The sequence below is a fragment of the Furipterus horrens genome, unplaced genomic scaffold (assembly GCF_987537825.1).
Source record: "Furipterus horrens unplaced genomic scaffold, mFurHor1.1.pri manual_scaffold_13, whole genome shotgun sequence".
In the NCBI taxonomy this organism is placed as follows: Eukaryota; Metazoa; Chordata; class Mammalia; order Chiroptera; family Furipteridae; genus Furipterus; species Furipterus horrens.
In genome coordinates this window covers 16,972,993-16,986,645 of record NW_028327183.1, presented here as the reverse complement: position 1 = coordinate 16,986,645, position 13,653 = coordinate 16,972,993, and positions in this window count along the sequence as shown.

Below are 13,653 nucleotides of genomic sequence, written 5' to 3'. Positions count from 1 at the left end.
GATAAGTCCATCAATCATAATGGCTTAAAGGCAGTGCTGGCCATTTGAACAAAGCCACAAAAATCAAGAAAGAAGAGGGTGTGAAGCAAATTATAAAATGCACATAACTAGATGAAAGAAATAATCATCCAAATGCATTTTTAGTTCTAGTGGATTAGTAATTTTCTATGTTGACAGGAGAAAAAAAATGCAAATCATATTATTTATCTATGCATTGCCTCTGGGTCACACAAAATTCAGGGATTAAGAATTTCCTTGGTTATAAAGTAGAAAAATTATAATGTATTAATGATAACCCTTAATTATGATTATTACATTTGTGTTAAATTACAATTTTCAGAACCTCAAACTCTTTCCACATTTCTAGCTTGCCCTCGAAAATTTGAGAATAAAATGTGTGGTCGTCGTCGGCAGCCGTCCGTCTCGAGAGACGATGGTGTAGCTTCTCAAGAGTCTATCTGCACCGCCGAGAATGGCTGTGCAGTCCGACTCGGGAGTGACACGGTATCTGTCTCCTCCTGTGTTGAATCGACATCTTGCGATGACGCTGGAGTGTCCTCTCCAGTGGAGCTGAAGCTACAGAGCCTGGGCAGGGTGATATGGAGGGTCTGCTGTTGCCCATGCAGCAGACCCCCCCTCTCTTCGCAGCTGAAGGGTCCAAGGGAAAGACGGAGTCAATACAGCTTGGCTTCAGGTGCGCTGCAGGAGTTGCCGGTGTTGACTACAATGTCAAACCGCCTTAGGGACTCCGGCTCCGGATTTTCTGTCGGGGTTTACTCCCTTAGCCTTTCCCCTGAAGAGGTATGCCGCAAGGCAGCGGAGGTTTTTGGGAGTCAGAGTTTTCCTTCTCTGATGTGCCCTGACTGGAAGATCGAACCAGCGACACTTAGCTCGCAGGCCGACGCTCAATCCACTGAGCCAAACCAGCCAGGGTAGCAAAGAAAAGTACATCTTTGTTTACTCATAAACATTAAGCCAGCTCCTAAAGTTTAACTTCTAGGTAAACAACACTCCCCCGGTTTTATGATGCACTACTACTAAACAAAATCTTCATTGGAATAACAAGTTCTTCTCTATGAAATTTCCCATGTAAGTGAAACTAAATTTCTCCCTAGAGACAGTTCCTTTCCCAGAATGGCCTAAGCTCCATAACCTACTGCCTAGAACACAAAGAGACTAATCAAACCTTATCAGCTTACAATACTCAAAATTTGACTTTCATGAGAAAAGTTCATAAATTTATATTTGCAAATGTAATTAATATCACTAAAATCAGAGGTTATGGCTTATGTTCACTAAAACTTAGATTACTTAACGGTCTTATTGAAACTATTTTCTTATAGGACATTTGCCATAAAACTATATATTCCAAGAAAGATATCATCCAAAGAAGCAACACATTCCATTGTACAATTTTATGGGTTTTAAAAATGTTGTTGGTAGCAACTTGAAATGCTTTTGTCTAAAAAATAAACAGACAAATAGGTATTCAAAGATGATTCTGTGTGACAGAACTTCTCAGTAATTGAATAAATAAAAGATCAAACTATCTCATCAATAATTTCTAAACCGAAAGCAGGACCCAGAGATTGAACTCATGACCAAAGCATCACGACCTTCCTCTAAACAAACTTTGGACAAATCAAAAGAATTAGAAGCTACTGATTATACCACAAATTATTACTCTATTGACTTTGTCATTAAAAAAATCAGCCACCATGGCCAGGTGGGCCCCTGTTGTACTAATGCAAAGTGGGAAGAACACGCCCTCCCATCACGGGAGGGAAGTTGTAACCTGCCATAGCATCACCTAGATTCAGCACAGGTAGGTTCCAGGTTTGAAATACAGTGCAGCTACAAGTGTGTCTAAACACAGGGATGATGCTAAGACTTGCAACAATAATGGCTGTGACGCAGCCAGAAATGCCCCCAGTGGTCTGACAGAAGGTGGAAAGAGACATGTCTCATGACATACCTGTATTCTCCATGGTGGTGGCTGTTGCAAGTGTCGGAGATCTTGTACGCCAGGTGGACTGCAGGTGCACTGGTGGCAAGCGTGAACACTAGTGCCTGTGATCATGGGGAAGGTGTTATACTCTGCAATGAGGTTGTGGATGTTCCTCCTCCTGCAGCAGCCATGCTGTGGCCAGATGGATCCCCAGTTAAGAAAAGAGGTGGTGACTTTAGCCAAGGGAATGTTGCCACTGGGTGGTATGTGGTCAGAATTAGGAAGGGCAAGGACAGGGGGCAGTGGTTTTCCTATGGAGCAGGAGTGGTGTCCATAGGCTCCTCGGGGTCCACGGCAGGGATTTGGTGAACTGCCATGGATCTTACACTGCCACCTGGAGATGATAGGATTGTGGTGGCATAGTACGGAGGAGTCGTGTCCATTTCGGTGTCATCATCCTGTAAAGCGGGCCGAGAGGTCAAACGTGTAGATGCTCTGGCAGTGATGGTAACAGGAGCCTGCCCCATTTGAGTGGCCAGGGGAAGGGTTCCTGCAGGCACCGAGGCAGGTGGAGGCAGAGAAGCAGCAGGCTGAGTGACCTGGGTCTTGTCCCCCGCAGTCTTTTTCCTTGGACCCTCAGATCTTTCCATGGTGTGCAGCTTTGGGTCCATAGCAAGGCAAGGAAGTTTAGCAGGCGGGGGCAGCTCACCTCGATCCCACCGCAGTGGTGGCAGTGGAAGCAAGAGCGGCCCAGACTGCTTTCTTTTGCAGGGCCTCCTGCTGGCAGAGGCCGGGGGAGAATTGCTGCTGGATTGCTTCTCCTTCCCTACACATACTGAATCTGGAGTGCTGGGCAGATGCCCACTGCTGTGGGGGCTGTCCCCATGATCCTGCCCTTTTTCCTCTACCTGGCTGGTCTTGTGTGCCGTGCCTTTTGGGGACTCTTCCCGGACCTTCACCACCACCTCCTTTGGGAAAGGAAGTGGGACGATTATAGAGGGTCCCGGCTCCTCAGCCTTGACTGCCTGCTCAGGTGGTGAGCGCAGGCCAGAAGATCTGCGACCTGAATGACGAATAGGGCCCAGTCTCAAGCTTCCAGACATCCCGGATGTACAAGCAGGAAGCACAGGCTTCTGCGGGGGGTCCTTCCATTTCACCAACCGGTGGACTTCCAGAGGGAAGCGCACTGTCTGTGGGAGAGGACACCGCCCTCTCGGGACAAGGCCGAAGGCCGATGGACCAGGAGCATGACAGAAATGAAATAGTGGGTGGAAATGGCTGACAGCAGGGTGGTCCCAGCCAGGTGGGCCATAATCACGGGTGACAGGGTGATGGCCACCAGGCAAGGGATGGTGGCCGCGGCGGAGGCGGCAGAAGAACAAGCGAATCCGAGAAAGGAAATTGCCCATGTAGAGGCAGTTGTGCGCCAAACGAACTCAAATAGAGTGGAAACAGGGAGAGTCTCTCCTTTGCTTCCTCCTCCTCTGGGGTTCTAGCACGCACTGAACTGACTTCAGCCAGGACCTTCTGATGTCTCCATGGAAACATCAATGGACCTTGAGAGGTCACAGAGGAAGGGGCGGGGCCTCCCTGAATGGCCAATCCCATCATGACCTTCTAGCACCTGGGACCTGCATCTCTGTGTAGCAAGTGTTTGGCACCTGCCTTGCCCTCCATGAGGCCTTTGTCCCATATCACTGAGGCCCCACCCGCCTGACATCACCGTGTCTGGCCACTGGCTCTGTGGGAGCTTTGGCGCCTGCCCCACTGTTGTCCCAGGGGCCAGGTCCTGCTCAAAGTCAGTACGGGAGCCACCCGGCTCCTTCCTGGACGTGGCCCACCTCCTCAGGGGACCTTTTCAGCTTCTCTTGGAAGCCCGAGGCAGGTGCACTTTCTCCATGTCTGCCCTGGCCACCAGCCTCACCAGTCAGCTGTGAAACACTGTGAGGTGGAGTGGGCACAAAGCCCTAACCAACAGGCTGCTGCAGCTGGAGACATCCCAGAAAAGAGCTGGCAGCTAGCAGGGGTGTAAACCCAATGTGCTGAATTACTAATGAATAAAAAGGGAAGGAACTAATGGAAATCAAAGCATACCGAATTGCTCAGAAGGAACATACATATATATTAACTTTAGAATTTGTTAAACATGTGAAATGTTTAAAAACGACTATTAAGATGAAAACAGAAGCCTGGCTGGTGTGTTTCAGTGGAATGGGCGCCACCCTGTGAAGCAAAAGGTCACCGGTTCAATTCCCAGTCCGGACACATGCCTGCGTTACAGGACAGGTCCCCGTTTGGGGGCATGCGAGAGGTAAAATCGGTCAAGGTATCTCTTACACACTGATGTTTCTCTCCATCTTTTTCTCCCTCCTTTTCCCTCTCTCTAAAAGGAAATAAATAAAATCTTAAAAAAAAGAAAACAATAGAATTAGCTATAACTTCCAAGTCAGTAGAGAAAACACAAAGTAAAAATATTTCAATCATTCCCAAATAAGTCACTCTAATATTAGAAAAGAAGAAAAAGAAGGATAAATTGAAAGCGAAAAGTAACTATTAGGAAGAAGTACAACTCCATGAGAAATATAAGTACTTGATCAGTTCAAGGCAGATATTTTCAGATTGTGTTAAAATATCCTAGCTGTATTGTTGAAAGAGACTTGTAACACATAAGAACCCAGAAATATGTTTAAAAATCAGTTTGTTAAACATAGGTATAGCTATATTATTATCAAACAAAATATACTTAAAGGTTTAAAAAAAGAGAAAGACATTGCTAAAGTGGAGCCTGTAACATAATTTAATACTTTCATTCCCTAAGAATACATAACACGATAATTCTAAATTACTTTGTGCCTAAAAACAAGCCAAAATGGACATAAAGCAAAAAAGGGAAATAATTACAAAAGAAATTGACAAAGTGAGTCAAGGCAATTGAATGTACTTGGATGCAGAATATATTAAAACAACTTTTTTAGGAACTGAGAAATAAGTAGGCAAAACAAGTATGTGAGCTTATAATAGATAAAAGCATTGAAAATTGGAGAACAGCATTGAAAAATTGGAGAATAGACACGTTTCAGGAACAAAGGGGACATTTATGATAACTGACCACATATTAGGCCATAATTAAGCCTTAATAATGGAAAGACTCCCAAATCAGCAAGTATGAGTTTGCCAGTCACCCCAAGTTTGTTTTTCAATCATGGTTTCCTTGAAAGCATTAACATAACTCGCAAACACAAGATGAAGGTGGGAGAAAAAAGAGTTCAGAGGGACATATGCAGTACCATACCATTCACACAAAAGACTCACAAAGTCAAAGATTGGCATTAGAAATTTCGAAATTCAAGAGATGCTAACTCTTACATTCAGTGCATGTGGTAATTACTTCAATAACCACAGTGCGAATGTCCTGCTCATGGAAACTTCCTGCCTGCTCTGAACGTGGTGGTGTTTTCCATCCGAGAGGAAATCAGAGTCACAAAAGGCAAAGGAAGTAGCTGCCAGGATCAGAGACAAAGGTGACAGGCTCAGAGCAGTGAAGCCAGCAGCGGTGTTTGCTGAGGACAGTACCGATCTGTGAGCAATAGAATGCCAGAGAGTGAGGGACGGGATATGGAAAAGAAAAGCACATTTGTCTCACACTGTGATAAATACAACCTCTGGGGGTTTTGTCCTCCTCTCAAAACCGAAGGAAATGGATGGAATCCAGCTTCTCACCGATGGAAAAGAGTCTAGTGTCAGCAGCTGAGGCAGGGTAAGAAATCCATCAGCTTCCTTACTTGCTAGAAAGTTTGTGAAGTCAGTTAGCAGAAGGGCGCTGCTGACCAGGCTCCTTGGTTCAACACACTGCGTGATGACTAAATGCTGTTTGGAATATTAAAAGGGTCACTTGGGAGATGAATTAGGGGCTCTCCTTTTCATGACAGCTCTGCTCACCTCACTTTGCTACCTTGGAGCTCAGAGCACTGTTGCAGGTGACCTTCAGCTTCAGATGATGAGCATTAGGAATTGATGGTGATAGAATGCTCCAACCTGGTGCATTTGGACTTCTCCTCAAGTCTGAGCACCACTGAGTGCAAAGCACGTGTGTACACAGGAGGGAAACCACTGAACTACCTCCCAGCGCAACGTTACTTCAATCCCTGTGTGATACGCAGAACGCAACTTGCAATTATACAACGAAGTTGAATACACACTTTCCCCATTAGTGTTTATTGTCACCAGACACGTGGCTTACTGGAAAATGAAGGTCGTTAGTCTACGTGGCTCATCCTTCCTTCCCCCTTTCAAAACATTTTGCTGATCTGCTTTGATTTCTTTTTTAGCAGCCTGCTGATTCTTCTCTTTGAGTGGAATTTGAGGGGCTTGGAGCTGTATAAACTGCTGAAGTTGAACTTACATGGCGTATTTACCTTGAAAAGCTGAGGCTTGTGTAAAGAGGCCCCTGGCAGGTAGCTGTCAGTGGGGCAAGAAGAGGAAAGAAAAGCCCAAGAAGAGGGTAAGTCCTGGACATGGGACTGGGAGAGGGAAAAGGACGGTACTTAGTAGTCAAACGCACTGTTCCTAAACGCATAGGACCTAAGTGAGAGGACGCTGGGGGGAATGCTATACAGTTTGGTGGAACAACCACAGAATGCTTACTGAACTGCCAAACTGCCCGGCAGCAACCCATCTGACCATCCAATGAGCTTCCCAGCAGCACAAACCAGAAAGTCAATAAGACACCAGCAGTTTCTAAATTCTATCTCATTGCACATACACCGGAAGACTCAACAATCAATAACGTGCTACTGAATTACAGTCAGAATTCAGTTGTAGCAACACCTCGATGAGCAAGTGCATCCAAGAAACATTTGAGCCAATGAATGAACTCCAAAATTTAAATGGGATGAGGTGATCGAGTCATAATTTGGGGCAGCAACATCTTAAAGACAGCATGTGAGGAAAGTATAAGAGAAAATTAAGTGAAAGCAAGACAGAAAGAGACTATAGTCAATATGCTTTTTAAAATATGGTCCAGCCCCGGTTGGTGTGGCTCATTGGATTGAGCACCAGCCTGTGAACTGAAAGGTCGCTGGTTCAATTCCCAGTCAGGGCACGTGCCTGGGTTGTGGGCCAGGTCCCTGGTTGGAGTTGTGTGAGAGGCAACCAACTGGTGCTTCTCTTGCCCATGGGTGTTTCTCTCCCTCTCTTTCTCCCTCCCTTCCCCTCTCTCTGAAAATAAATTAAATAAATAAATAAACAAACAAATAAATAGATAAATAAGGTTCACTACAGTATCTGTTTCTCTACAACCACCATGAAAAGTCTGTATCATCTCTGAGTTTGTGTTAATTTCCTCAACTTCATTTCTGACTGATCGAGACTTGAATTCCTAAAGCTACTGTTGACTCGTGCTTGGGCCCCTACCTACCTTATCAATGGTTCCAAGGACATCCACGAGGATAATTCTAATTCACTAACCACTACTTTGGTAAAAGAGGAACATTTTCAGGACCTACGGGAACTATCAAGGTTGGCCTTTCAAATGGCTTTGAAAAAAACTCATCAGTTTCTCAAAATCTGCTTAGCTGAACAAATTGTCGCTGACCCCACGTGTATAAATACTCCCACTCTGCTCTTCCTGTCATCTGCCTCCTTCCCCTTTGTTACTCTCGTATTAGTAGATTAAAAGATCAAAGTGCCAGCTTTTAGCAAATAGATTCATCTTCAGTCACAGATTTCTGTGAGAATGAACACAAAGTTACTAGAAGAGAGAATTAAGTATATTACATGTTATTTTAAGCTTGCTGTCTGATTTCTGTTAGGCATGCCCTGACTTCTCTTAAGCACTGGGCACATGCTCATATTCCAGTTTATGTGGGGGCTCTTACGTATCTAAAGTGCCATTTAGAGGATTACTAATTTACTAAATGGTACCCCAGTGCCCTGAAAGAGTTAATTCTCTTCCAAGAGATAAGCAATTTATTTTCTATTTAGCAGCAGGATAAGGCCCACTGCTTACAAATGACTGTGAGCCCCTTGGGGGGAGGGGATGAGAGAGCTATATAGACATAGGATATTATAATTATTGTAATATAAAGTCAATCCACGGTATTATTTTTAGACATACCTTTTTCTAACCTCTGTCTAGAAAGACCAGATAGACATTGGAAGAGGCCTGTCACTTTTGTGTGTATCTTTGGAAAACCAGATGTCATGAGAATTGCCAAAATCTCTGGTAAAATAGTCCTTTTAACCAATCAAACCACAGATGTTTTTCAAGCACCGTAACTAAGCAGAAAGAATGGCCTAGAACCCACCTCCCCTGAGCTTCCAGTTTTGTTGGGGTGAAAATGATTTGTGAGCTAACACCTAGCCGGAGGTAGTAATATCTCCCAACAGGAAAGACCATGACAGTCCAGCGCAGAGGAGAGAGGAATCCCCTGCCCTGTGGAGCAGCTGTCACTGGCCCTCCACCCCAGGAGTCGGTGACGACGCTTACCTTCACCTTGGTTCATGTTCCAGCTCTGCCATTTACTAGCTCTATCATTTTGATCAAGTTTTACTTAACTTCTCTGAGTTTCAGGGTCTTTAAAAACCATCGACTTGAAATGTGGGAAGAATTAAGCAAAGTTATATCTGTAAATATCCTCTATAAACTATGATGTGCGGTATAAACACAAATACAAAAGTTTCTCTAAAAATATGGGCTTTTTAGCAAATGGAAATGAGGGAACGCAACCTCTTGCTTCTGTGAAAACTGGTTCAGGAGTCAGTCCTGGGATTCACACTGTTTTCTCTCCTAACAGGACTCCAGGTCTAGTCCTTAGTGGTGGGGGCCTGGGCAGCAGAGCAGAGAAACGACAGTTCTCAGTGAAGACACATCACTGGGAACCTGAAGAAGGAAGGGTGGGATGTGTTCTAAAGAAGACTACAAGAAAATGAAATGTTTATAAGCCTAGACATGCCATCTCAGAGGAGGTAACAGGAAAGAAGAGATTACGAAAGGACGACAGCTGTGTAGTCCGCTAGGGCTGCCAAGACAAAGGACCACGGACTGAGGGCTCACACCATGGAAATGGGTTGTCTCACAGTTCTGGAGGCTGGAAGTCTGAAGTCAAGGCATCAGCACATCGGGTCCCCTGAGGCCTTTCTCCTTTACTTGTAGACGGCCGTCTTCCTCCTCTCTCCATGTGTCTGTGTTCAAATTCCCCTTCTTATAAGAAGGATTAGGGCCCATGCTGATGACCTTATGTGAACTTAATTACCCACATTCTCCAAACATGGTCACATCTGAGGTATTCGTGGGTAGGACTTCAACATATGAATAAGGGGGAGCCCAATTCAGTCTATAACAACAGGTACATTCATAGATGAATTTGGAGCTTTACTTAATATGACAACAAAACATGAAGAGTGGCAGGAACAAATCTGCAAGCATGTGAAGCAATCCAAGCATTTAGTGATGTAACTGTAGATATTTGGGAACTACGGAGTTTGGGGAAGCAAATAGTTTTGTGGATGAAATTGAGTTTCTGTGCGTACGTTTCCCTGAAACAGCAGACAAACCCCTTTCAGAGAATAATCAGGCCCCTGGACATTATAATAATGTTCAAACCTTTCATGTAAACCTTTTGTAAGTTATGGTAGTTTCTTCTCTGAAAGACTTTCACAAGTAGGCACTCCACGAGAGCGCACAGAGACCTGCTCTGATGACCTAACCTACTCCGTCTAACGAGAAGTTATTTCTTACGTCTGACCAGAATCGCTTGCTAACGAAAGCCAGTTTAGCATTTCAAGGCCACGTGACTTTGGCGAGTTCATTCTCTCTCACGTTGCCTGCTGGTCTTTCAGTCCCTTTCAGTGTTTCCATCCCTGGCTCTCTTCTTCCCTCTATGGATGTGGAGAATACATATTCAGAAATACACTCAGAACATTCCCCTATATATTTGAGTAGTTAAGTTACTCCTTGGCTTTCTCTTATTTTAGCCCAAAACATACCAGGCACTCCCCTGTCCCCTGCCTGACATCCTAGCTTTAGCTTTTCCTCAGTAAAACATAAGATAGAACACTCAGGAATTGTTTAATAAGGACTTCTGGTATGGATAATTTTGTCGAGTACAGTACTATGAAGGGAACAAGTTGGTATTTTTTTTATAACATGAATTATACACATTTTCAAACCCTTGGGTGGGATTTCTGAAGTACACTTGCCTTTCAAAATATAATGTTCTGTATATACACTTTATATACAAAATAGCTAATTAGAATTCCCTAACTAGCTGCACTTCACATGATAATTTTCTCCCTACCTCAATCAATGAGCTTGGAGATCTTTTTAGTTTTTTTATCTTAGATTTCATGTAACTCACCACTTTGTAACCGGTAGGTGAGATGGTTCACACCGAGGAAAAGGGATGGATCTGCGGGACACTAGGCCAACATATGACATGTACAGCAGTCAAAGTCATGTGCCTTTTAAAACTGAAATCAGTGTGACACCTTTATAAACAGGATTACGTGGAAGTAGGTTGCAGGTGAGTGGGTGGACGTGGTAGCCTCCATGAGAACTACGTGACCCCTTCCCTGTCAGATGGGCTCTGATGGAATGCAGCGCGGCCGCGCTCCTGAGGCTCGCAGTTGGCGTGTCCACACGGCGCCCGTGAACATACATCATCATACACCTTTCTTTTGTTTGTGTCCCCTCACCCTATGCTCACTTCTTATACAGTTTTTTCATATATAATGAATACAATATAAATGCGTGTGTGTGTATATATATGTATATATAGTTTATTATATACACACACTATATATATATATATATACATATATATATATTTTATTCCATTTTATTGGCTAAAATAGCTCCCCCTCACCTGTTTTTAGTCCTTTCAAGATATTTCCTCTGATTTTTTTCTATAGGTGCACCATTAAATTTGAAGAGATGTCATAATGATATGTGTTATGAGAGACCATTGCCCAAGATCTACCCTTGGTATCAAGTAGAGACCACCCAAGTGGTATATTTGAGCAGCAGTGGGACAATCCTCCTTCCTCCCGGTCTTGTTCTACCCACGTCCCAAGATGCCTGAAATTCACGGTCACAGTATGATCTGGCCATCTTCCCTTGGATTTTATCATTTCAGGGCATGGCAAATCAACTGCCAGATTCCAGAGCCTGTATCTTATTGAGCTCTTTCTTTGATCACCTGAGCTGCACTGCCTGCGCATGAGGTAGGCAGAAAGTGAAAGGGAATTACCACTCCTGGGAGCTGGTCTCAGCCAATGAATAACAGGAGTTAGTGTGTAAGTACACCAGCTCCTTTGTCCCTTGGGCTGGATAACTTTGAAGTGTGTGTTTTAAACTCCTTCCTAAGTTTTAACAGGTAAATTAAGCTCCATTTGCCCAAAATGGTAACTTGCTGGCTAACATAGTCTTTATTAGCATCTTTTTCTTCCCTGCTTTGCTTCCCCACATTTCTTCCAGTTCTTGGGATCACCATACAAATAAACTACCTTAACTCGTCTCAAGTCTATTTCTGAGAGACCCAAATGATGACATGATGGTCATTTGGTATCTTCTATTAATATGCAGAATCTTAGATTTGGGGGGAAGATGATGAAGTGAATTTGGAGCACAGAATCTTCATGTTCCAATATCTAATAAGAAGAACAAGAAGTAGTGAACATCAGCAAGATGCTCACCAGCAATAGTCAAACAAAGAAAATGGTATAACTTCAAGCCATAACTTCAAAAAAATCAGCTTGGGAAGAGGAGGGAAATTATTTTTATGTGCCTAAATGCTGCCTTTAACAGTACCCTGAACTGCAGAATAGGTAGAAGGAAATAGAGAATATACTTACAAGTTTCCTGAATACCTCACAGCTTGGAGAAAAACAGACTGAGGTAGGTTGAGTCAGGAAAGTGATTTCAAGAATAGAAGCCCTCTACCTATCACTATTGAACCTCGGTCTTATTGGTGACAAGAGAAACTGTCTAGGCTCAACACTTATGAAGGAGGGCTACAGGGTAATCAGATATATTGAATATTACTAACTAGGTGAAGTGAACCTAATGAAGGACATCTGACAAAATCTCAGGAGAAGGAGCAAAATCACTGGTTCTCTGAGACAAAGCCCACCAGAATGCTCCCTCCTTCAAAGCACTCAGGATATATACAGCAGGAGAGAACACATTAAAAAATAGAAAATAAGACATGCAAAAGAGAGATGAAACATCTAGCTGGAATAAAATACAACCCAAGTAATAACAAAACTTCTTTCTGAGTACTTCATGCTATAGAACAGTTTTACTAAAATAACTATACAAATTTACTAAAATAGTTGCTAAATGATAAGCTATTAAAATAACAATGACATAAAAAAGAGACTGTGGAGCTTAGAAGACAAATTGAGGATCAAAACATTGTTGCATAACTAATAAATAATTTAGCACAGGTAAAATAGAATAGACATGACCAAAGATAGAATTATTGACATAGAGAAGAGGCCTGAGATAATCTTAGTGAATGAAAAGGAAAAGAGAAAAAATAAGAAAGATAATAGAAAAGGAACAATCAATGTCCCTGGAGCAGAAACTACAACAGATGGGAGAAAATCAAATGTATAAGAAAAATATATGCCTTAAAAGAGGAAAAAATAGATATATCAATCTAAGGGCACAGTATATTCTAGGAAAGACAGATACAACTTAGTTGATGCTGAACATATATTGGTTTAGTTGCTGAGGTTAAAGAATAAAAGATAATTCTTTAGTTCTCTATAAACAGAAAAACTAGGTGAACCTCAGTCTTCTTCATAGCATTTAATCCCAGAAGACAAGGAAGAAATAGTTACAAAATTCTAAAGAAAACAGTATGCTCTGTAGAATATCATATTCAGTCAAGCTGATGTTCAGATACAATCACAACAGTGAGAATCTCAAATATGAAGGAACTCAATATGGAATCCATGAACCCCTATACCAATCAAATAAAATATGTATGACCACTTTGTGGTTAAAGGACAGTACTCAGTGCCAGGGGACAATGAAAAAAGGTCTACAGATTTCTGAGGAAAATAGTATAACATAAAAATTTTATTGCCAGCTAAAGTGTCCTTTCAATTATTCATTTTTCCTTGTTTATTTTTATTTTATTTTTTGTATCTTCATAATGCAACAGATATCCTTAAACATGTAAGAACATAGACATCTAAAAACCTCTTCTAAATCTACTTTGAAATAGAATTCATTTGACTAAAAGAGAAATCAAAATTAAAGACCGCGAAAGTGGAGAACATGGATCCAAAAACTTGAGATGATAATTGAATTCTTATTCAAACATAGCAGTATAAAAATATGATAAAATAAATGCAGTATTCATGATTTCGGAACAAGATGATAAATGTTATAAACTACGACAAAGTAAAGCAATAACCAATAAATATCAGGAGGTATAGAAAGGAAATTAGGTTGCTGTGTGTTAATTTTCTTATATTTTAAGCAGGGAGTCAACCAAAAACATGAAGTTACAAAAGAATAATGGATCTAAACAAAAATTCTCCCTAATATTTCTTCTTAACCAGAGATAATTATTTAAGATTTATATTCTAATAAAAATATTATTTTCTAAGGACATAAATTCCTTCAGCTTCATCTATATATTTTTTGTTAAATTTTCATATAACAAAGTCAACTAACAGTACAAATTTATACT